Genomic DNA, 22,799 nt, shown 5'->3' with positions numbered 1-22,799 from the left:
CACTCTGGTTTGACAGCTCTGCTCTGGTGAGGTATCTGGTGTGGAGGCTCCAGCGGGGGAAACTCAGTCTCTGAGCCAGAAGGGAGGTGACATACTGACAGAAGTCCCCGCCCCTAGTCTCTGATTGGTTCATCCTCGTGCAAATGAGGACTCCAAATCCTTGAAGCTTGATTGGTCCAAAAAGCATTGTCCTGGTTGGTCAGTGAAGATGCTGATGGACGGGATATAGCTATGCAGCTCCAATTGAACGGAAAGCCTTAGTCCTATTGATTGAAGTACTGTTCCAGGAACTCCTTTGTAAGGTTTGGTTCAGATGGAAGGAACACGGGGAGGCAGGCAGTTCAGTGCAGGCTTCTCCCTGAAGTGCAGTTTGCAGGAGAGGCCCCTGTTTAGACATGGCCGCTAGGCTCCGCTTTTAAATTTGAGCCCAGTTGGCCCAGCTGGCCTGGCTCAGTGGTTGAGCTTAGACCTATGAACCAGGAGGTAATGGTCAGGGCACACATCCGGGCTGTGGCTCAAATCCTAGTGGGGGACGTGCAAGAGGCAGCCTATCAGTGACTCTCATCATTGATGTTTCTCTCTCTCTCTCTCTTTCTCTCTCTCTCTCTTTCTCTCTCCCTCTCCCTCTTTCTCTCTTCTCTCTCCGCTCTGAAATCAATACAAATATTTACAAAAATGAAAATAAAATGTGAGCCCAGTTAGCCACTAGGAGCCCTTCTCTGTAGGTATCTTCTTTCTCAAGGTCCAGAGATAGCAGAGAAGCAAAGCTGGATGTGGAGCCTTTGCGAGGCTGGACTAGATGGCTCTAAAGGGCCTTTTAGCTGGAAGGTTGGAGACCACCCCTTCCCCTGCTGGAATCAGTCACCCAAGAGTGTCCGTCCTGCGCTTGGTCTTTCAGCAGGCACTGTACTAGTCCCCCAGATAGAGGAGTAGAAGAAGGAACCCTCAGGGACCGCACCCTACTTCCTCCTCACTTTGCCATGAGCAGGTCCACAGCCATGGTCGTCTGCTGGGAGAGAGAGCTATGTCGGTTTGCGTACCACTTCCAAGCTGTAGGAGGCATGGCAGGCAGCGAGGTTTGGGGATGGCAGAATCCTGCCAAGCCTGGCCTGCCAAGGTGGCCACATGGGAGGACCCCTTGCCGGGCCAGGTGCCGAAGTGTCCCAGAGGTGCCCAGAGATATGGCTCTATCAACCCACTTCACCAGCTTCCCAAGGCTGGGGTCATCTTATTAAAGCCCTGGCGCTGGCTTTCCTTTTTTCCAATCTGTCAATTTTTTTGCAAATCCTGGCTCATCAAAATCCAAAAGCATCCGAATAAAAAGCCTACAGACAAGTTGTGAACGCACCACCATTGACCTCTGGCAGCTTTAAAGAGAATAATGACGTCCACTTAGCCGAGGGACAGCTTCACACAGAAGCAGCCCTTGTCTGTGTAACGCTCTCCTCGGCCTCGCGAGGTAGGTGCTATTACTATCCCCCCTTCACAGTGGAGGAAACAGATTCAGTATCACGGGGTCATTAATGTCACTAAAAGGTGGTGACAAATGTAAACCCAGGCTCCTACCTTTACCCACCAAGTGACATTTCTTCTGGATGGACTAACACGGCAATTTTTCAACCCTTTTCACCTTGTGGCATGCATGCACTAATCACTAACATTCTTGCAGCATGCCAGTTGAACATGGCTGAACTAGAAGGACCAGAGCTTCTAGCTAAAGAACTGGCTCACCAGAGGGACTACTTTATTCAGTTCCTTTCTGATCTGACCTGCACCCCGCTGTCTAGAAATACAGCTGCTCTCGGAGACCTTAGGAAATACAGAGACAAAACTTGGAAAAGAAAGTTAGAGTCATGCGTGTGATGGGGCTCAGTGTCAAAGTGTGTATGTGTGTGTGTGTGTGCGCGCACACACACACACACACACGCACACATGTAAACTGGCCCTGTGTCATGGACTCGCCTCTGTGAACATGAAGGAGAGAGAGGGACCTCTGTGTGCTCCAGGGAGTGCTGCCCAGCATAGCCTGGGCCTGGCAGTGCCTCATCCCCTTACACACAGCATCTCAGGTTGGTCCCGTGGCCCACCCACTGCTCTCTGCCTCCCAGCTCGCCTGCCTTCCTCCTGCCCTCTGCCCGGTGGCCAGTTGGGCTTGTACTTCCACAAGCCGAATCGCACTTCCTCTCTCCTCCTCTGGTCTCTGTAGCACCTGCTGTGCCTGCTCTCTTCCAGCCTCTTCAGGGCAAGTGTGACCCGAGGACAGCCCGGACCAGGGCTGCTGCCTGATGCCGCCGTGGAGCCAGCGGCCAGCTGGCCCCCGAGATGGTACCCAAATAGCAGTGCTCAGCTCTAAGGCACGCTGTGAACCCCAGCTCTGCCAGTTGGCTGGTACTTCCCTTCCTCGGACTCAGCTGTGTTATCTGTATGATGGGTACAGCAATCCTTGCTCAAAGAGTTGGGAGTGTTTAACGATATAATGGTCTGAAACACGTAGTATGTGACAGCAATTGAAAAATTGTAGCTTTTACTAATATTATCATTATTATGGGTCTTGTTCCTCATGTAACATGGTCTCCCCTCATATTCACTCCCCAGCCCAGCATTTACATGAAAAGAAACATTACCTCACTGACCTTTACAAACAGGTGTTACTAACCCAATTTACAAGGAAGCAAAGTCATAGACGGGTTATATAACTTTCCCAAGGTCACACCGTTTGGACAAAGAACAAATGGGATTAATTAGTTCTGTCTCTGACTCCTTCAGGAAACATTTACTGGGCGCTTCGAATGCCATGAACTCAGCTAAGGGCTGAAAAGACCACGGTGATCCGACGCAGGACTGGGGGTGGGAGGGTTTACAGTCAAATGGGGAAAGAGGCGGGTGAATGGGTAATTATGGAATACTGTGAGAAAGGAGTTCAAATAGGCAGCCAGGTGGCAGGACTCCTGTGTTGTGTGGCGACTCCTTCACCACAGAGCTAAACACTATGGGGCCTAGACTGTGTCCCGCTGTCCGGCACTATCGGGTCCCCGGAGGAGAAAGGGGCCAGTATAGGGGACCAGCAGCCAGCTGTCGGAGACGGCTTTCAGGGGAAGGACGTAGGGAGAGATGGGAGGAGAGGTCTCTAGGTGGTAGGACGAACGTGAGCAGGAGGCTGAAGGCCAGAGGATTCCTGGTGGGAGGGATGCTGATGATGAGGGTGGGGCCGGGTCAAGGAAGAGCCTGCAGTGGCAGGCTGAGCTCTTTCTTTGTTTTTAAATATATCTTGATTGATTTCTGAGAAGAAGGGAGAGGGAGAGAGAGATAGAAACAAAAATGATGAGAGAGAATCACTGATTGACTGCCTCCTGCACGCCCCACACTGGGGATCGAGCCTGCAACCCGGGCATGTGCCCTGACCGGGAAGCGAACCATGACCTCTTGGTTCATAGGTTACTATGACAGAGCCGGTGGTGGTGGCATAAGACCCCCAGGACTTAGATAAGACCTGAGAAGGGAAGGGAATGGAAGGGAGGACAGAGTGCGGTCGATCAGAGCGCTGCTGCTTTGACTAGTCAAACATTTCTAAGAAGAAGAAAACACCAACACAGAGAGGCAAAGTTGGCAGTATCCAGAAGGGGTTCCATGACCCCCTAAATTCAACAGCTTTGTCACAGCAGTGGGTATATTTTTGCAGTATTGTGTGTCTTGATGCCATTAGCCTTTCCCTTTATGTCACCGTCTCTCCATGCTCTGACTTTATCTCCTAAAAGAGCAAGTCTCTCCTTGCTCTTTGTAAGTTATCTCCTAGTGGTAATTCTGCTTTGCATGTAGCTCCTTCTGCAGAGGAACAGAAACCACTGAGTCACCAACACAAACATCCAGTACATTTGGCAAGAGGCAATGGGGAGTAGTGGTTAGGAGCATGGTTACCGAGTTCGAAACTTTCTAGCTGTGGGTGGCGGGAGGGAGAGGAGGCCATAAGGGGGACAAATGGTGATGGATGGACACTTGAATTGTGTGCTGTTTGTAAATGTTTACTTCACACGATTCACACTGTAATCTTGAATAAGAGTTGAGACTTAGGAATGAATTACTTTCTTTAAACAAAAAGAGAATGAAATCACTTGCAAAGTCACATCCAGCCGTGAAAGAATGCAGCTGCTATAACACTAAAGGAAATTACCTCTAGGCTTCCATCCAGTACAATGCAATTTTCGGCAACTAAGATGGAGGCCTCGAAAATAAGACGGATTAATGGAAATGTTGACAAACCCATCATTCCCAATGCTGGGTGAATGGCAGAGAAAGACCAGAATAATAATGACATCGTGTGAATTTCCCGTGTTTTTATCTAGCGTGGGCAGCAAGTGACTGAGCAGGCTTTCCTAATGACAACATAATTAAATGACCAAGTGTCTACCTAAATAATTTCTGAAAGCCAGGGAAAAAATAGCGTTATCTAATTTTGGAGGGGATTTCATTTCGGGGAGGTTTTTACTTTCTGCCCGTAAGTCCGAGATTTCCCAGATGGGCCACCACCCTGTCCTGGTTTACAGGCCCGGTGTCCACTTTGGGTCGCACCGAGGGAGCCGCGGAAGGCAGAGGCATCTCTGTGTACGTGTCCCACGGAGACCTGTGGGCCTGGGGTCCTGGGAACAAGTGCTCTTTCAACTCGCTGATCAGTGCTTTTCCCTTCGGGGCTTTGACACGGTTTTCTCTTTGAAGCACAGGGACATCAGGAAGAATGTGGATCATCTCCATTGATGCTGCCCCTTGCCTGCAACCCCCTCCCCTCCCCCGAGGCCTCAAAGGGCCTCCTCCTCCAGATGGCCAGAGCTGGCCCAGCAGGAGGGGCCGGCTGGTTTGAAGGTGCGGCTGCCCTCATTCATTACAGAACATCCTCTCTTCTTATCTTGCCTTTTTTTTTTTTTTAATAAGCCTGAAGGACAGAGAGTTTTTGCTTTTCCTCATTAATCTGCTCCAGTTGGTGGCCTATCCAAATTATGAAATCATCTGTCCTATGACAATTGTTTTTTTAATGCATCTTATTTTATGTAAATTACATAAAATTAAAACCTTTGGACCATCAATTATTCAGACAAATAAAAACGAGGACAAAGAGGATAACTGTGAGAAGCGAAACAAAACAGCCCGTTATGCCAAGAATGGACACATGAGTCATGATCCAAGATGAAGTCTGAGGAACCCTATTTTCCAAAGGCCGCATTTCTCCTGTTCTGTCATGACCTGGGACTTCCTCCTCGCCAAGTCTCTCGGGTTCCTCAGCCGTCCGACGCTGACTCATGTCTGGACTGAAAATGGTGGACACACAGAGCCTCAGACTCGCAGGGCAGAAGGGACCTCAGGCTTCACCTTGCACATCAGCTCCCCAATCTTGTTTGGGGGTTGGAAAAAGAAGGATGGAGCATGTTATAGGTTAAATTGTGACCCCCGAAAAGATATGTCAGAGCCTTAACCCCTACCACTTATAAGTGCGACCTTATTTTAATAGGGTCTTTGCTGATGTACTAGTAAGCAAGCTTGAAATGAGGTGGCTGGGCTAAGTCCTGCCCAACGTAACGGCTATCTTCCCTAGAGGAGAAGAGACAAGGGGGCAGACAAGGCAGAGAGGACACTATGTGACCACAGAGGACATTGAGCTGCTGCAGCTGCGAACTGGGATCACCAAGGAACTGGCAAATCACCAGAAACAAGGAAGAAGCGAGGAAGATTCTTTCCCCCTAGAGCAGTGGTTCTCAACCTTCCTGATGCCGCGACCCTTTCACACAGTTCCTCATGTTGTGGTGACCCCCAAACATAAAATTATTTTCGTTGCTACTTCATCACTGTAATGTTGCTACTGTTATGAATCGTCATGTAAATATCTGATATGCAGGATGTATTTTCATTGTTACAAACTGAACATAATGAAAGCATAGCGATGAATCACAAAAACAATATGTAGTTATGTATGTGTTTTCCGATGGTCTTAGGCGATCCCTGTGAAAGGGTCGTTCAGCCCCCAAAGGGGTTGCGACCCACAGGTTGGCGACCCACAGGTTGAGAACCGCTGCCCTATAGGTTTCAGGAGGAGCATGGCCAGCCCATGACACCCTGATTTCGACTTCTGGCATCCAGAACTGTGAGACGATACATGTCTGTTTTCTAAGCCACATTGTTTGTTACGGGAGCCCTCGGAAATGCACACAGAGAGTTTAGGCAGATTGCCCACAATCACAGGGCTGTGATGACAGAGGACACACCACAACGAAACACTTGTGAGTCCCACTGCAGTGTCATCCGTGGTCCCACATTTACTCCCCGGAGGTGTGGCAACTCAATTGTGTGCATGTGTGTTTTCTTACATCTGTTTTTGCAAAAAATAATCAATGGAGCCACTTAACAATGGAGCTGGACCTGCAATGCCAGAGGAACTGCCTTTCACATCTGACGCCTCACACCCTTGGAATGTCTGAAACGGGGCAAGATAACCCAGGCAACACTGTGTCCCAAAGAAGTTTGCAAGAATAGCAAGAAAGCAGATGTTATGATTACCATACTGATGCCTACCAGACTGAACATGCTTTAGAACGAACACCGCCATGTTATCTGTGCCTTCCTTCTGATAGGATTGTCCCCCTCCCCTTTCTCATAACACCCATTGCCTTTGCCTCCTAACCGGAACATTTTTTGGGTTTCTGCCTGAATCACTGCATTTTGAACAGCTATTCTTGGATCTCGAATAGATGTTCGCTGCTTCTCAGTTTGAAAGGCCTTTTATCTTTAGGTTCACATTTTCATTGTAGATTTCCGTAATAATTACCTTGAAATCGACTTTCCTTGTCTCCGCCCTTTTTATTTTTACAAAGTTGAAACCTACAGATAAGGTGAAAGAATAATACAATTGACACACACATTCCCTTCACCTAGATTCAACAATTAAGATTCTGTCATGTTTGTTTCTCTCTCTCCATATGTTTACTTTTGTTTGGAACCATTTGAAAGTTGCAGACCTCAGGACATTTCGCACCTAAAAATGTCAGCATGTGTCTCCTATAAATAAAGACATTCTCCTTCATAACCACCAGATTCAAGGAACTTAATACCAACACAAAAAGATTATCTAATAAAAAGATTATATTCCAATTTCCACCCAAATATCCTTTATAGAGACTTTCTTCCTTGCTCCTCTCCTATTCTTCATTTTTGGATTTAGCACTCTCGTCATTCAGCTGCCCATCTCCATAATTCACACATCTTTTTTTTTTTTTTTTGTCTTTCACAGCATGAATATTTTTGAAGAGTCCAAGCCAACTGCCTGACAGAATGTCTCACCGTCTGGGTTCCTCTGCTGTTTTCCGAATGACTCGATTCCGGTGAGACATTCTTTGGTAAGAATATGACTGAGGCGATGCTGTGTACTTCCCATTGCATCTCATCAGAGAGGACATGTCAGTCACGAATCAATATCATTGATAATGTCATGAAATCAACACAATTGGAAGTTACCACTTTAACTAGTATAAGAACAGGAAATCACCATCATTGGTGATGGTGCTATCTGCAGATATCTCCACTGTAAAGATATTATTTTTCTGGTTGTAATGAATGAATACTCTTTATGGGATATTTGCGAGAAAATGTGTTCTTAACTGCTTAATACAGCACATCCGGAGTTAAACACAAATGTTGACTTGGTATTAGATATCGCACCGGTAGCTGAAATGCAACACCTCATGTGCCCTGCTTAACGTACTGCTTGTTTTTTTAAGGGTGCGGGGGAGGGTGTGTGTGTTAAGCTTCAAGCTAACCCTCCTCCTTTACAAGCCACCAGCCTACAGAAGAAATCTGAAGGTCGTTCTCATGACTTTCCCAGCACACAAACGTTACCCAGGTTTTGGCCTCAGCCAAGATTTTCTGGCTCATTAAAATTTACATTGAAACATAAGAAGCCATACCAAAACAAGCTAAATATACCAAAGAGTAAAACCCTAGGTAGGTAAGGCCAACGCTTAAAGCGCATTACATTAGCTAAATCAAAGGTTTGCTTCTCAGCATGTCAGTATCACAGATAGCTCGAGTATCGTGGATAACAGAGCTTGTACTATTGCACCGTGTCAGGGTGCCATATTCCTTGTTGGCTACCACGAAGGACATAAACTTGAGAAAGCAAGACAAAAATAGATCTCCAAAGCCATGTCAATCGTCTCTGAGAGGTCAAAGACCTCTCAACTGGAAGTTACTGCTTCTAATTAGTATAACGATGTGAAAACACAGACCCAAGTCTCTGAATATCAAGCACGGTGGTAAAGGGGCACAAGCCACTAAGCCCACCCTGAGGATGTTGCTATGGCTCAACTATGAATGCCTGTGGCTGTCTTCTGTATTGTTTTCCCCACTAGTTTATAAATTCCACGAGAACAGGGACTTGGTCCTGTTTGATCTTCCGTATTCAGAATAACGTCTGACACCCAGAGTGCCAAAAAATTATTGGTTGCCCTAGCCGGCTTGGCTCAGTGGATAGAGCATCAGCCTGCGGACTGAAGGGTCCCAGGTTCGATTCCGGCCAAGGGCACATGCCTGGGTTGCGGGCTCCATCCCCAGTGTGGGGTGTGCAGGAGGCAGCCAGTCAACGATTCTCTCTCATCATTGATGTTTCTCTCTCTCTCCTTCTCCCTTCCTCTCTGAAATCAATAAAGAAATATATTTTAAAAAAATTAATGGTTGACTGGATTAATGACTCAAAATAGTGTTCCTCACGGTTAGGTCATTTCAACATTTCTAAAGAAGAGAGATACAACCTTGTGACCTCTCGACCCCCTTTTAATTTAATTACAAAATGTGCTGCTCTGGACTGTGTGAATAAAGGGGCCTTCATAGCTCCTCTATCTCAATCTCCAACAACTTAGCGAGTCATTTCAGGACAGACAGGCATCAAGGCACACCTGTGTGCCCGATCATGTCATGATCCTACCCCTCGAGATCACGTGTCGAGGTCTTGTATCTGTTTTTTTTTTTTTTGCAAAGCAGGAAGCAGAAAGGATGTGTAGTATTCCACTGTCCCATCAATACTAGTGTTAACTCCTTCCAGTAGTTCCATTGCTGAGTTGCTAAAAGTCATGGGGAGAAGAAAGTCTGTGGATTGTAAATAGAATATGTAATTTGCTTAAACACTTAACACTTTTCTCTACATGATTTTTGCCCAGAGATAGTTTTATTAACTTGCTTAAATATGTGACAGTTAACCAAAGTAAGTGATCTGCCCATAAATGCTAGAGTATTTGTTTTTGTTCGTGTACAGATGCTTTAGTGTCACCGGAGCTGAAAGAATCAACTGGTGCGCATTTTCTCTTCGAATCAGCACTCTCCAGACTCAGAGATGGTAGACAGCGCACAGGACAGAAGGAGCGAAGGGGCCGGAGAGAGGCTCTCCTCCCAGACGGAAACAGCAATAATAAAAATTAAGATATAAGAATAGTAGTGGGTTGTGCTTATTGCATACGTATTGCTTTGTTTACAACAGCCCTACAGAATAAGGGCTATTACTCCCATTGCAAAGAGGAGAAAACTGGGGATGAGCAAGGGTGGACCCGACAGCAAGGTGTCAAGCAAGGATTTGAAGGGAGCACAGCTGACCTCAGAGCCCTCTTGCTTTCCTAGACGTAGGGAGAGCTGCAGATTGAGAACCTGTTGTTTACAAGTGTTGTCTGGCAAGTTTTCAAGGAAATCTTTGATCATTTCTTAAAATACTTATGTTAGGAAACACTCAGGACAGATAAACGGTAAGGTCACTGCCCAGGGTTCAGATAGAGGAATCCCTATGCTCCCGTTAAACATCTGCTTGTATTATTCAGTTCCTTTATCACCTCTGTCATTCTCCTTGATGCCCTCTTCAAAGGTGACACATCCCTCAATTTTTGGAAATAGCTCAATTCTTGAGGGACATCCCTTTGCAAATAGATAAAAAGCTTTGCTAATGTCAGTGAAATGAAGCCCAGACACTGGGCCCAGCCAGCTTTCAGCCTGGCCACCTTAAAGATTTTCTTCTCGCTGCCCTACTCAGACTCACAGACATGAAGGCTGTGTTCCTTCCATCCCCTTGCCAAAAATTAGCGGGGGGAAAGGGCCCATGCATACAAAGGTTCTTATGTTTTAACCTAACTCTTAGAAAGAAGTAGGTTTATATTCATCAAGCCTAATTACATCTAAACTTTGTAAGATTTTATGGGGGAATTCCTTCTAAAACCAGTATTCATGTTGGCAGCAGCAGCAGCTTCCCGAAGCTCCAGTTCAAATTCTGTACCACTGAGGGCACCGGTTTTCTCTCTAAAATCCACCTTCCCAAGTCCACACTCCCCCAAACACATATGAGGAAGATATTCCAAACTGGTTGCAATTTCCTTTAAAGTCTATATGGTTAAACTGCAGGCAAACAGCAGGAACTCCTTTACACAGGAGTATTTCTCTCCCAACCCCAGCTCAAATGTAACTATAACAATGATGTCCAACCTTTGTCATCTCACGGCACACATAAATTACTAAAATTCTGCGGCATACCAGAGATTGTATTTTTTGCAGATCTGCCCCACCCCCCCAAATAGGCATAATTTTGATTCATTCACACTGGACGGCTATTGTTGTGTTGGCTATTGCCATTTTTTATTTGACAATCTAAGGGGAAACAGGTCAGTGCCCCTGACTAAATAGTCAGGTACTACATGTTTTAAAAATGCTTGTAGCACCCCGGTTGAAAATTGCTGATCTAGAACAAGGGCTCCTAACCTTTTAGATTTTAAGGATCCATAAATGAATGAATACAAGAAAATGCAGACCACTCTGAGGTTGACAAGTTTTATTTTGCAAATAAACAAATACTAATACATATTGTCATTATGACTATAAAGTAAAGGACAGTGTAACAGAAAAAGACACATCTATATATATAAACGGCTAATACGTGAAGTGTCCGACTGTCTGACAGGTCGCTATGATGCACATTGACCACCAGGGGGCAGACATTCAATGCAGGAGCTGCCAAGCTGCAGTGACTTGGCAGCGGCAGTTCTCGAGTGACGTACCCCGAAACCAGAGAGGAAGCCCGATTCCTCGCGGGGCCACATGATTCCACCTTTGGCCATGAAATATGTTGTTGCTGGGGCACTGTTGTCCCTGAATCTGGTTTACTGCACACTTGTGTTTTGCGTAACACACCCTGTACGACAGCAACTTTGCAGAGAGCCGTCTTGCACTCCAGGACCCCTCGGGGGATGTTGCACAGCCAGTTTCAGCCCGATCCCCGCAGGCCAGGCTGAGGGACCCCACCTGCCGGAGGGACCGCACTCACTCCTCAGATGCTGGGGAGGGACCTTGGGAGGTTGGCTCCAGGGCGTGTCCGGCCCATCTCGCCCAGTCCTGCCCCACCGGCCACCTTCTAATTAATTTCCTTTTAATGTGCACAAATCCGTGCACTTGCTCACTAATAAGTACTTAATTTCAGGCCAGAGAATTGCTTTAAATTATAAAGGTAGCTTATGGAATTCAGTTTATTCACAGAAAAAGAAAAAACACCACGAGAATATCTCTCCACTGTCCACCACCAGGAAAAACTAAATTCCTTCTCCTTTCTCTTCAAGCATTTTGTGAATATTTCTGTTATATCACATGGCTTCATTATGATTCCTGTTAATGTTTACCTAGCAGCTAGACCACAGTTCTTAAAGGCACAAAGATGGTCTTACCCTTTTACCCACTGACAGAATGTAGCATAAAGCCTAGAACACAGTAAGCATTCTAAGAGTATTTATTCAGCCCTAACTGGTTTGGCTCAGTGGCTAGAGCATCGGCCTGTGGACTGAAGGGTTCCAGGTTTGATTCTGGTCAAGGGCATGTACCTTGGTTGTGGGCACATCCCCAGTAGGGGGTTTGCAGGAGACAGCTGATCGATGTTTCTGTTTCTCTCATCGATGTTTCTAACTCTCTATCCCTCTCCCTTCCTCTCTGTAAAAAAAAAATAAAATAAAATATATATATATATATATATATATATATATATAATGTATTTATTCATTTGTACATAAGGAAGTCAAATGAAAAGAGAAAGTTCTTTCTCTAGACAAAATTGATAATCTTATTTGCAAACTGGCATAACACATTAAACCAGTGATGGCGAACCTTTTGAGCTCGGCATGTCAGCATTTTGAAAAACCCTAACTTAACTCTGGTGCCGTGTCACATATAGAAATTTTTTGATATTTGCAACCATAGTAAAACAAAGATATTTTTGATATTTATTTTATATATTTAAATGCCATTTAACAAAGAAAAATCAACCCAAAAAATGAGTTCGCGTGTCAGAGGTGTCATAGGTTCGCCATCACTGCATTAAACCCTGAAGGGAGACCCCAGAGATGTAAATAAAGTTATAAAAACATTCTAATACCACTGGCACACAGCAATGACTTGCAAATTTAAACTTAAGTTGGAAGAATTAGTCAACACCATTGTTCTGGAAAACAATCTCAGCTAAGAAGTTATTTTTCAGCCGGGTTGTGTTTAAACATTGATAGTGACGTTGATTTATGAATATTTTAAATGAAAATGAGAATCATCAAAAGGTAGGGTAATAGCCAGTGGCAAATGAGATTCTCTGTGTTCATTTATCCAGGAGGTTTATTGGTGAGTCATGGATCTGTGATTTGAAGTTTGAAAACTGAGCCAGCAGTTCCCTGAATCCAGGAAAACAACATGTCCCAATTTATTTCCCTGACAAAATTTGGCTACAGTTCGGCAATGCAGTAAAAATATGTCCCATAAAAATATCTTTATGGATTTTTCTCATTACATTGACAAATGAGGAATGAAATCGTTATGCAGGGCAGAATTACAAAAACTTTTATCCTTTCTAAGCATACATCTCCCATGAAGCAAAGAACATAAAAAGTGAAAGGAATTAAAATTATAATCATTTCTTGCACTGCACTACCAAATTCAGAGAATATAAGCATATATAGTGTTATGTTAGTTATTATTTTAACTCCTTGGTGGTATCCAAAAGTTAAATTAAATAATCCAATGATAATATTTTATCTTAAGGATAAAATTTTATTTACCTTTAGTAGTGATTAGAGTTATGAAGCTAGACAAAGCTTTGCGGATGAAATTGTGACAGCATTGGCAATTATAAAGCAGGATCAGCCTGGCCGGTATGGCTCAGTGGACTGAGCATTGTCCCATGCATCATGAGGTCACTGATTCAATTCCTGACCAGGGCACATGCCCAAGTTTCAGGCTTGATCCCCAGTATGGGGCCTGCAGGAAGTAGCCAATCGATGTTTCTCTCTCATCAATGTTTCTATCTCTCTCCCTTCCTCTATCTCTAAAAATCAATAAAAACGTATTTTTATTTATTTATTTTTTTTAAAAAAAAGGCAGAATCGAGGAAGAAACTGGAAACCCAGAGCAACACTGCTTGCTGGTGTTCATTTTCCTAGTCTTCAAGATGAGAGAAATAGAAACAGTCTGGGGGCAAAATTTGAGCATGTTTTATAACTGCATCATCATGCAGCCTCATCTATATTATTTTTTAAAATTATTATTATTTTTGTTAATCCTCACCCGAGGATATTTTTCCATTGATTTTGAGAGAGCATGAAAGGGAGGGGGAGACACACAGAGAGAAACATCAATATGAGAAGAGACACATCGATTGGTTGCTTCCTGCACGCGCCCCAACCAGGGCAGGGGATCAAGCCTGCAACCAAGGTACGTGCCCTTGACAGGAATTGAACCAGGGACCCTTCAGTCCACTGCCTGACACTCTGGCTCATCTACATTATTTACTCACCGTGGTTGGCAGCCTCCAAGATGCTCCCCAACGACCCCTACCCCTGGAATTCATACCCTGGTGGAATTCCCTCCCAAATTTCCGTGTTGGTTTGTGTGACCAACAGAATAATACAGAAGTGGCTGTTGTCACTTCTGAGAAGAAGGTATAAAAGGCATTGCAGCTCCTGCCTCACTGTCTCCCTCTGTCACCTGGCTTTGAGGAAACCAGCTCCTGTCTGTGAGAAGCCCTACAGAGAGGCTCGCAGGACAAGGTCTGCCACGCTGCTCCCAGGTTCGAGCCTCAGAAACTGAGTGAGAATGTAAATGTTTGCTGTTTTACATTGCTAATTTGGGGGGCGATTTGTTACCCAGCAATAGACAACTAACACACCCACTGCGCTGCTGGCTAAGTTGAGACACTGAGCCTCTGCCTCCTCCGCTATAAAGGAGGGACTAATGTACTTACACTATTCTCCTTTGTTCCAGAATGAATTTATGACTACTTTCAGGGATGTATTAAACACAGGGCTGCACACATTAAAAGAGGATAGAAAAACAAGGGTGGGGAATATAAAAAAGAAATGGGAAAAAGGCTAAACAATAATATATATTACACAATCTTATAACTGGGTCACAATTCTGGCTCTGAAACTTCTACTAAATCCTCCAATTTCTTCCCGCCCGACCCCCACACAGACAGAGTCAGGTATTTATTCAGTTCAGAGTCCAACATTTAAAAAAAGAAAATCCAACTACTTAAAAGACATAGCATTATCCTTAGGACTAACATGGATGAGAATTTCCTCGGGCACTGCCCTAAAACAGACACACGTGGAGTACACGTTGAGGCCTTCACATACAGAGATACATAGACTGTCTCCCATCACGCAGGCCTGAAACAGGCTCTCACAACAGGGCCTGCTGTTACTACGCCCATTCAGGGCAAGTTTTACTAGTGCTACAGCTCGCCTCTAAAAACTTGCCCTTCACAGGCTACTCTTGACTTTTCATCATCATAAATACGAAAAACAACCAAATTTCAGCCACAAATGGAATGGAAACAGTTTTGGAAAATCCTGGATATTCCAATTATTTTCCTATATTCCTTCCATCTCAATAAGAACCAACGTTGGTGGACATTCTCATGGTCACCCATACACAAAGCTTTGAGCCTCTTTTGTTGTTGTTAATCCTCACTGGAAGATATTTTTTTCCATTGATTTTTAGAGAGAGTGGAAGGGAGGGAAGGAGGAAACAGGGGGAAACATCAATGTAAGAGAGACACATCGATTGGTTGCCTCGTGCATGGATCCTAATGGGAGGATCAAACCTCTGCCAACAGCCAGAACCCAGCCCACTGAGACCATGCCAGACTGCTGACCTCCGGAATGATAAGGTATGCATGCTGTTTGAAGCCACTAAATTTGTGCTATTGTTACAGCAGCCATAGGAGACTCATTTAAGTGCTAAGGCTTGGTACTATTTGCCAGCCATCATTTGGCATTTTCACTTAATTACCATTAATCCTTACAACTGTTAAAAATTGAAGCTATTGGGTAATTCTGGAAAGATTGCCTGAACTCAGGTCTCTCTGATTCCAATTTATACTCATTTCACAAAACCATGCCTTAAGAAGGGATAAAATCACAACCCAGAAATTGTGCCTGAGTAATATTCTAAATATTCTGATTAGACTTCTAGTTCCCACTGTTCCTAGCAGTAACTGGATACATAAATAGCTATTAAATTCCTTTTATCTCCCTGTCTTCTCTCTCCTTGAACTTTTCTCTCTCCTACTGATACTGCTTAAAAATAAGACATTTTAAACTGAATATAACTCTTAGCTTTAAACCGATTAAATTATTTCACATATAATTAACTAGAGTTTATTACTAGATATAACTTGACTACATTAGGTATTCACTTACAGGTACTCATAATTATTGGCTTTGAAGGAAAATAACCTGTTGCAGCCACAATTGGTTTTCCTGAAAAAACATAACCAACCAAACCATGCAGCGCTCTGATAAGAGTAGTCATTCAATGGCGACACACTGAGATGTGCAAAATTTATTGCTGGTCACAGACACAACAAACATAGGTAGAAATTCTGTATTTATAAAGGTATAGTTTCAAATCCATGATGAAAACGTGAAACTTTCTTTCTTTAGTTCTTTATTCCAAAGCATTCACTTGTTGCAACCTGCCCCTTTTTTCATCTGAAATAAGTTTGTTCATTCATTCTTGGGCACCTAATGTATGACAGGTGGAGACAGCAGTGCCTATAGCATAGTACCTTAGGGTGCTGGGATAACTGATTCTTCTACTTCCTACTTATGTGACCCTGAGGCAAATTACCCTAATGAAGACTCAGTTTCCTCTCCTGTGAAATGGATAGAAGAATAACACCTATTTCAGGAGCATTATGAGGATACTAGAGGTCTGGTACACGGGAATCGTACACTGGTGGGGGCGTGGCCTGCAGGGATCGGCTTGTTGTGGGAGCATCGCTCATCCTGGTGAGCTGAGCGGCTGTGGACCCACCCTCTGAGCAGCTGCTCCCTGGTCCGGCATCTTCCGTGGAGCCGGAGCACTCGCTTCTCCAGGGACCCGGTCAGGGCCAGGCCCAGGGACAATAGCACTGAGAGGCGGCCGAGTAGGCCTCAGTCCAGCGGTGGCCACAAACCCGCCTCCCAGCCTCTGGGGTCAGCTCTGTGAGCCTGGCAGCAGCGGCCTGCAAGCATCCGGAGGAAGAGGAGCCCAGGGCGAGGAGGCGATGATTGCAGCCTGGGTTCCTGCCTGTTGGCCCAGTTCGCAGTGGGAGCAGCCGTTCATCCCAGTCAGCCGATCGGCACTCCCACTGTGGTAGTGCACTGACCACCAAAGGGCAACTCCTGCGTTGAACGTCTGCCCCCTGGTGGTCAGTGCGCGTCATAGCGACTGGTCAACCGGTCGTTCTGCCGTTCAGTTGCTGGGCTTTTATTATATAGGATACTATGGCAATGCATTTAGAACAGGGGTGGTATAGAGTAAGCTCTCACTGTTAGTTTTCATTATGTGCCAGGTGTTGGGGGAAAGCCCCAAAAGTCTAAATTCAGGATCAATTCTGCAGGACAGATCCGCAGCCTTATTCAAATTCATAAGCGCTCTCATAGGAGAAACTTACATACACAGGCAAAAGCAGCTGCTCGCAGTGGTGGCCGGACAGAAAAAGCCCACACCCCTCCCAGGAAAGGACCCCTTTTTACAGGGGGTTAATAGTACCACCGTATGGAGGGGAGTCACGTAGACCACCAGAAAAAACAATGCATTCCTAAGTTAACAGATAACGCCAGGCTTTCATCACCCTCTATACATTCACTAACCTCCTTCCTGGGAGCATGACGCTGATTTTTGGGTGGCATTCTGGTTTTCTGGGTAGTAAACTACGCATGAGGCTACAGAGAATGAAACAGAGTCCAACATTTCCCAGAGGCCTTTGCTGCGGGACCATATTGCATCTGAAGTGAGTTCCCCTATACCAGTTCATGGGCTTCTATCAGTGCATAAGAAACAAGGTCCCTGCTCTTGAGAAACCTATGCTCTAGTAGTTAAAGTGTGCAGGTGAGCAAAGCATTTTGGTTTTTAAGGCGTGTTCAAAGCAGCAGCTATTTTTGAATCAGAGCTTAGGGGTTCTTGCTGAAGACTGCAGGATGGCATAACCTGATTTAGAGGCGCCCGTGACCTGGCACTTTACTGTTAAAAGTGCTCTAGACCCACCCCAACAGCTCAGTTCCTCTGAAGTCCTTCTTGCACCTTTACCCTCTGCATTCTGGGGAATCTACAGAGCTACACTGAAAGGAAAATTAATCTTGCCAGACTGCTCTATGGCTAGACAACACCACCACTGCCACCCTCACCTGCCCCCACCATCATGTCATCTTTAGTATTCAGGAACCCCCGCTAACAGGGATTCTGGAAAGATGTGCCCTTCTCAGGTTGAGATAGGCTAGTAAGCCAGGACAAGTGGAACGGGGAAACTGAGACAGAGACTTAACCGCCAAGCAGTTTGCAGCCGTCTAGCAAATAGCAGAATCCTATCTTCCCTACCCAGGGACACTTCAGAGTAAATGGTTTGCACTTCTCCCCAACCAGAGGGTGAATAGCTTAAATCTCCCTACTCAGGAAGACAGATACAGAAATCCAACTAGCGCCATTTGCCAACCACACCCAAGGACAGATGAAGTTAAGAGAATAAACCTCATTTTGGTCCATCAGCATAAAGCTGATGAATATTCTATTGAGATCCTCCCCTAAGACCTCTTTGTCCAGCCTTTAAAACCCCTCAAAACAAAGGTCCCAGCCAGCGCTCTCCCTCCCAGGAGCACACCTGTGCAAGGCTGGCAGCCAGGACAGCAACGGGCAATGGCAGTTCATCCCAGGCAACCCGCCCTGAGCCTGGCCCCAAGGCCCCCTTTTCTCTGACTTCTTAGTGAGCCAAGCAGCCCAGCCCAGGCTCACTTCCCCAGCCCTTGCTTGTTTCACTGCTCCCAGCTTTAACAAACGTCCTCTAAAGCAGCGGTCGCCAACCTTTCGGACCTCACGGACCACCGGTTGGCGACCGCTGCTCTACAATTCTCCTGGACTCGTGTTGTGAAATTTTTCCTGCACAAAGTCAAGAACCCACACACTACCCTAGGCAGACCCGCTCCGGTCCAGGTCCCCTTTCCAGTAACAAGGCCCAGAGACCTGCTGCAGTCCTTAACATACTGTTGTCTTACGCATTCTGATGAGAACAGATTACTTTTAAAATATGAAATAAGATAACCGTGAAAGCACTTATCACAGCCTCTGGCCCACAAGAGGTGAGCCAGAATACCTGCTGTTTCTTTCTTACAGATGATTTGCCATTCTCAGTGCATAGCTCTAAATAACTTAGTTTCAAATAAGCAACTCACAACACAGGGACGGTAATAAAACAGGTACCTATCGCTTATGTGCTTCATAATTACGTGCTGATTTCCTATCCAAGACCTGGAGGGCAGTGGGCACTAAAGAGGAGTGTGGTAGGCCAGCCTCTCTTCCCTTGCTGATTTCGGCAAAGGCCACAGTAAGTCACTAACCAGCAGACCGACAGCACCTCAAACCCTCATGCGGGTCTCTTTAAGCCTCCTGGCCGGTGCCACTGAGATTCTGCTGGGCCACTCCAGGCTGTCGCAGCTAACCTCCAACACCCCCAGGGTGTCATCGCTCCCCCACAAGAACACCGGGCCAAACTGGTTGAGCACTTGCCCATTTCCAGGTTTACTCTAGGGCAGGAAAATAACTGTTAAGGGTCATTCGGGAACTGTCTTTGCATTTTTGTCACCACAGAAAGCATGTGTGCAGACAAAACAGGTACTTTTACTAGCACACAGTGCTTTCTTTGGACCGTGCTATTTTTAAAGCCCCTTCCCCTCCCCCTGCCTGCCCTTCTCTACAAAACTCCTGGGTTGTTTCAGGGCTACTTTCCTGCACCTTCCAATGTTGAAGTGTCAACAGGTGTTCCAGTGGCTAAAACAGTCTGGGGTCAGAGCACCAAACCCAAGGACCTGCCACAGCCCTGGCCAGATGGCCGTGTGATGATGACAAACAGCATTTTTAAAGCAAGCCTACTGGGTGGCCAAACAGAGCTCCATCCAGAGACAGGAAGAAAGCCAGGCCAGAAAGGAGAGACCAGGTCGAGACGCCTAAGAATCACATCCCCACCCCCCAGTGGTACAAGCAGTTACTGCCTCTGCAGAAGGACTGGGACTTTTTTATAATATACAGATTACAAAATCATACCACTCTGCAGCTAAAGAACAAAACTTATACCTCTAAACGAGTATTTCAAAGCTATTACCTTGGTGAACCTTTCTTCTGATTCTAGAAATATCTTGGCCTTGCCTTCAATACACATGACAAGTTCTTTTAACTATATTTAGCGGTGGCAAATACCAATTATTTGCAAGTGGGTGTCATTTTTAAGCAACAGCTAGGTCATTCGGAACTAAGACTCATAAGCTGAGGGAATCAATACTATTTTGGTGTAAAAACCAAGGAGCTGGTTATAGTAAAACAAGTTGGCGTTTCCTGGGCAGATCCAGAAACAATTTGAAAGGTAATTTTAAAAGTGCTCGGAATAAAGGCAATGTTGGTGTCAAATAAGGTATGTGCTACCAAGCTGACAACTCTGAAGAGATCACTGATGTGGATACACAGCGGGCCCTCCATAGCCACGCGTTTCATATTCACGGCCAACCACTGACTGAAAACAGTGTTTTCCACCTGCGGTTGGGAGTCTGTGGGTGCAGGGGGCCGACTGTATACATCATTCTATGCCATTTTACATAAGGGACCTGAGCAACCGTGGGTCTTGGTATTAGTGGGGAGGGGGTTTCTGGAACCAATCTGACAATAATGAGGGATGACATTCTGGAGTCTCATTACTCTATTTCCACAATCGTTAGGGAAAAGGTTATAGAAAACAGACACACCTACTATAAAACTCATTTCTGAGTCTCAGGCAGAAACTTTTAAAATAAAGATGAATTCTTAACTTCAGTTAACTGGTCTCCATGTCTTCAGAGTAGGGGCTAAGAAGCAGTGACATGTCTACTAATACATAATCTAACTTTATTATTAATGCCTACTAATTCATAATCTAATTGTATTATTGTCTACTAATACATAATGTAACTCTTAAAGCAAGCCTATTGGGTGGCCATATTGCACTTGGGAGTCTGGGTCTCCGAACCTCTAGGAGTCCTTAATCTAACAGATGTACTGACCTGGACACATGTCTATAATACTAATAATAGCCCTACTTACATAGCCCTTACTACTACCTGCTTTGAACTTTCTTAGCATGATACACTAAGCTTTATATTAACTCAATATTTTGACTATTTTTACTTATATTACTTTTTTATTCCTATCTTCCATATGAGAGAACTGAACTAGAAAGATGTTGCCAAAGACCAAAGCTGGGATTGGAACCATGGCAGTCTGACTTCATCTATGCTCTGACAATATGCTACACCACCCAACATGCCTCTGTGAGACAAGAGAAAACCTGGTACAAATCAAATAAATAGGATAAAAGACAACGGGGAGCTCATTTAAGAAGCAGAAAGGAGGGGCGAAGTGAGGCAGGCAGATGGACCCGTGTAAACCAGGATGAAAGCCACGTAGAGGAGCCACAGAGTTCCGTGGCACCCTGGGGACTGGCAAAATGGCTTTGCCCTTATTTATTTAGAGAAAAGAGGAGGCAGCTGGAAAGACCTGGGGGTTATGAAGAACCAGTTTCTGGCACTGTTCTCTGTATATAAAGTTCTTCCTTTATTACATAAAAATCAGATAATGCAAGATTCACAAAAATAAAACTCCAGCCTGGCGGCTGTGGCTCGGTGGCTGAGCCCGGATCCATGTGCCATGATCCGGGCTCAGCCACCGAGGTTCAAGGGAAGACACTCCAGGCTCCACTTGTTAGATCGCCCGGCAGGGGGCGTGCAGGAGGCAGCCGATGGATGTTGAAGTTTCATGCTTCGCTCTCACCTATGTTTCTCTCTCTCTCCTTCTCCCTTCTCTCTCGGAAAAAAACCACACACAATAACATTTAAAATAAATAAAACTCCATGATACTGTTAATATGGCAGCTTATATCCAGCGCACATCACTTTGCAAGCTTTACTGGCTACCAAACAGAGGAAGGCTCAGTGGTTCTCAACCCTCTGGCCCTTTAAATACAGTTCCTCATGTTGTGACCCAACCATAAAACTATTTCCGTTGCTACTTCATAACTGTAATGTTGCTACTGTTATGAATCATAATGTAAATATCTGATATGCAGGGTGGTCTACCAGTGGTCGGCCAACTGCGGCTGGAGAGCCACATGCGGCTCTTTGGCCCCTTGAGTGAGGCTCTTCCTAAGCCTTAGGAGTGCCTTAATGAAGTTAATAACAATGTACCTACCTATATAGTTTAAGTTTAAAAAATTTGGCTCTCAAAAGAAATTTCAATCGTTGTACTGTTGATATTTGGCTCTGTTGACTAATAAGTTTGCCGACCACTGCTCTAGGCGACCCCTGTGAAAGGGTCCTTCGGCTGCCAAAGGGGTCGGGACCCACAGGTTGAGAACCGCTGGTCAGTCGCCATTAACTCGCTAACACGAGGCAGGGTGAGTGCGATGATCTCCCCGCCGCCCCCAAGGGGCTTTCAGAACCCACCGCCACGGCCCCGGTCCCCGGAGGAGCGGGTGCGTGTGGACGGAGGCAAGTGCACGAGCCCTGGAGGTGTCTTCCCTTGAACCCCGGGAGGCCAATGCCATCCCAGGCCTCACCTCGCCTCCCAAGGCAGGAATGACCTGGATGAAGTCCTCGGACTCCACGTCCGGGGGGGTGGGGGTGGGGGGTCTTCCCCCTGCAGCGCCCGATCCCGCCCTCCCCCTGGTAACCGTGCAGGACACTCATTCCAAAGCCCTCGGCCTGCAGGAAACGCGAGCACACGCCGGCCCCGCAACTTCCTCCCCCTTCATTTACACCCGGGACTCTCCCTGGGACCCGACACGTGTCCACAAGGCATCATCCGAGTTAACGCTCCTAAAATCTGCAAAGTAACAAATGAGCGAGGCGACCGAGAGGATGCGACGACGGGAGCTGTTTCCGGGTAGGCAGGGAGCCGCCCCCAGCCGTCCATCCATCCATCTCTCCAGGCCTCAGCCCACCGGCGAGGCGCGGCGCGGCGCGGCGGCCACACCCCCGGCCGGTCCCCCGCCGAGGTGCCAGCGATTCGCGGAAGCGCGCCCGGCGGGGAGCAGCAGCGCCCGGGGCCCCACGCGCGCCGGGGTGCTGGGGCCGCGCCAAGTCCTCCCTCCTTCCCGGTCCCACCGCCCACCTGGTCGCCGCCAACCGCCGGGTCCCCGTCGCCCAGGCCTGCAGGTCGCGGGTGCCCCCGGCGGCGCCGCCCTGGGCGCGGTCACGTGAGGCGGC

At 46.2% G+C, this 22,799-nt stretch overlaps 1 long non-coding RNA gene across 2 annotated transcripts in view; it reads right to left on the bottom strand.

Moving 5' to 3' along the window:
• LOC138993157 (uncharacterized) overlaps nucleotides 1-22,778 on the bottom strand; it is a 73,872-nt gene extending 51,094 nt beyond the window's left edge. For both annotated transcript variants that reach the window (XR_011468238.1, XR_011468237.1), the window contains exon 1: nucleotides 22,705-22,778. This is a non-coding gene — a long non-coding RNA (uncharacterized lncRNA). The remainder of the gene's footprint in view (nucleotides 1-22,704) is intronic.
• Nucleotides 22,779-22,799: the final 21 nt, after the last annotated feature.

Source organism: Myotis yumanensis, unplaced genomic scaffold, assembly GCF_028538775.1.
Source record: "Myotis yumanensis isolate MYYU_CA2020_CCGP unplaced genomic scaffold, mMyoYum1.0.hap1 SCAF_15, whole genome shotgun sequence".
In the NCBI taxonomy this organism is placed as follows: Eukaryota; Metazoa; Chordata; class Mammalia; order Chiroptera; family Vespertilionidae; genus Myotis; species Myotis yumanensis.
This window is presented reverse-complemented; position numbering and strand designations above follow the sequence as displayed.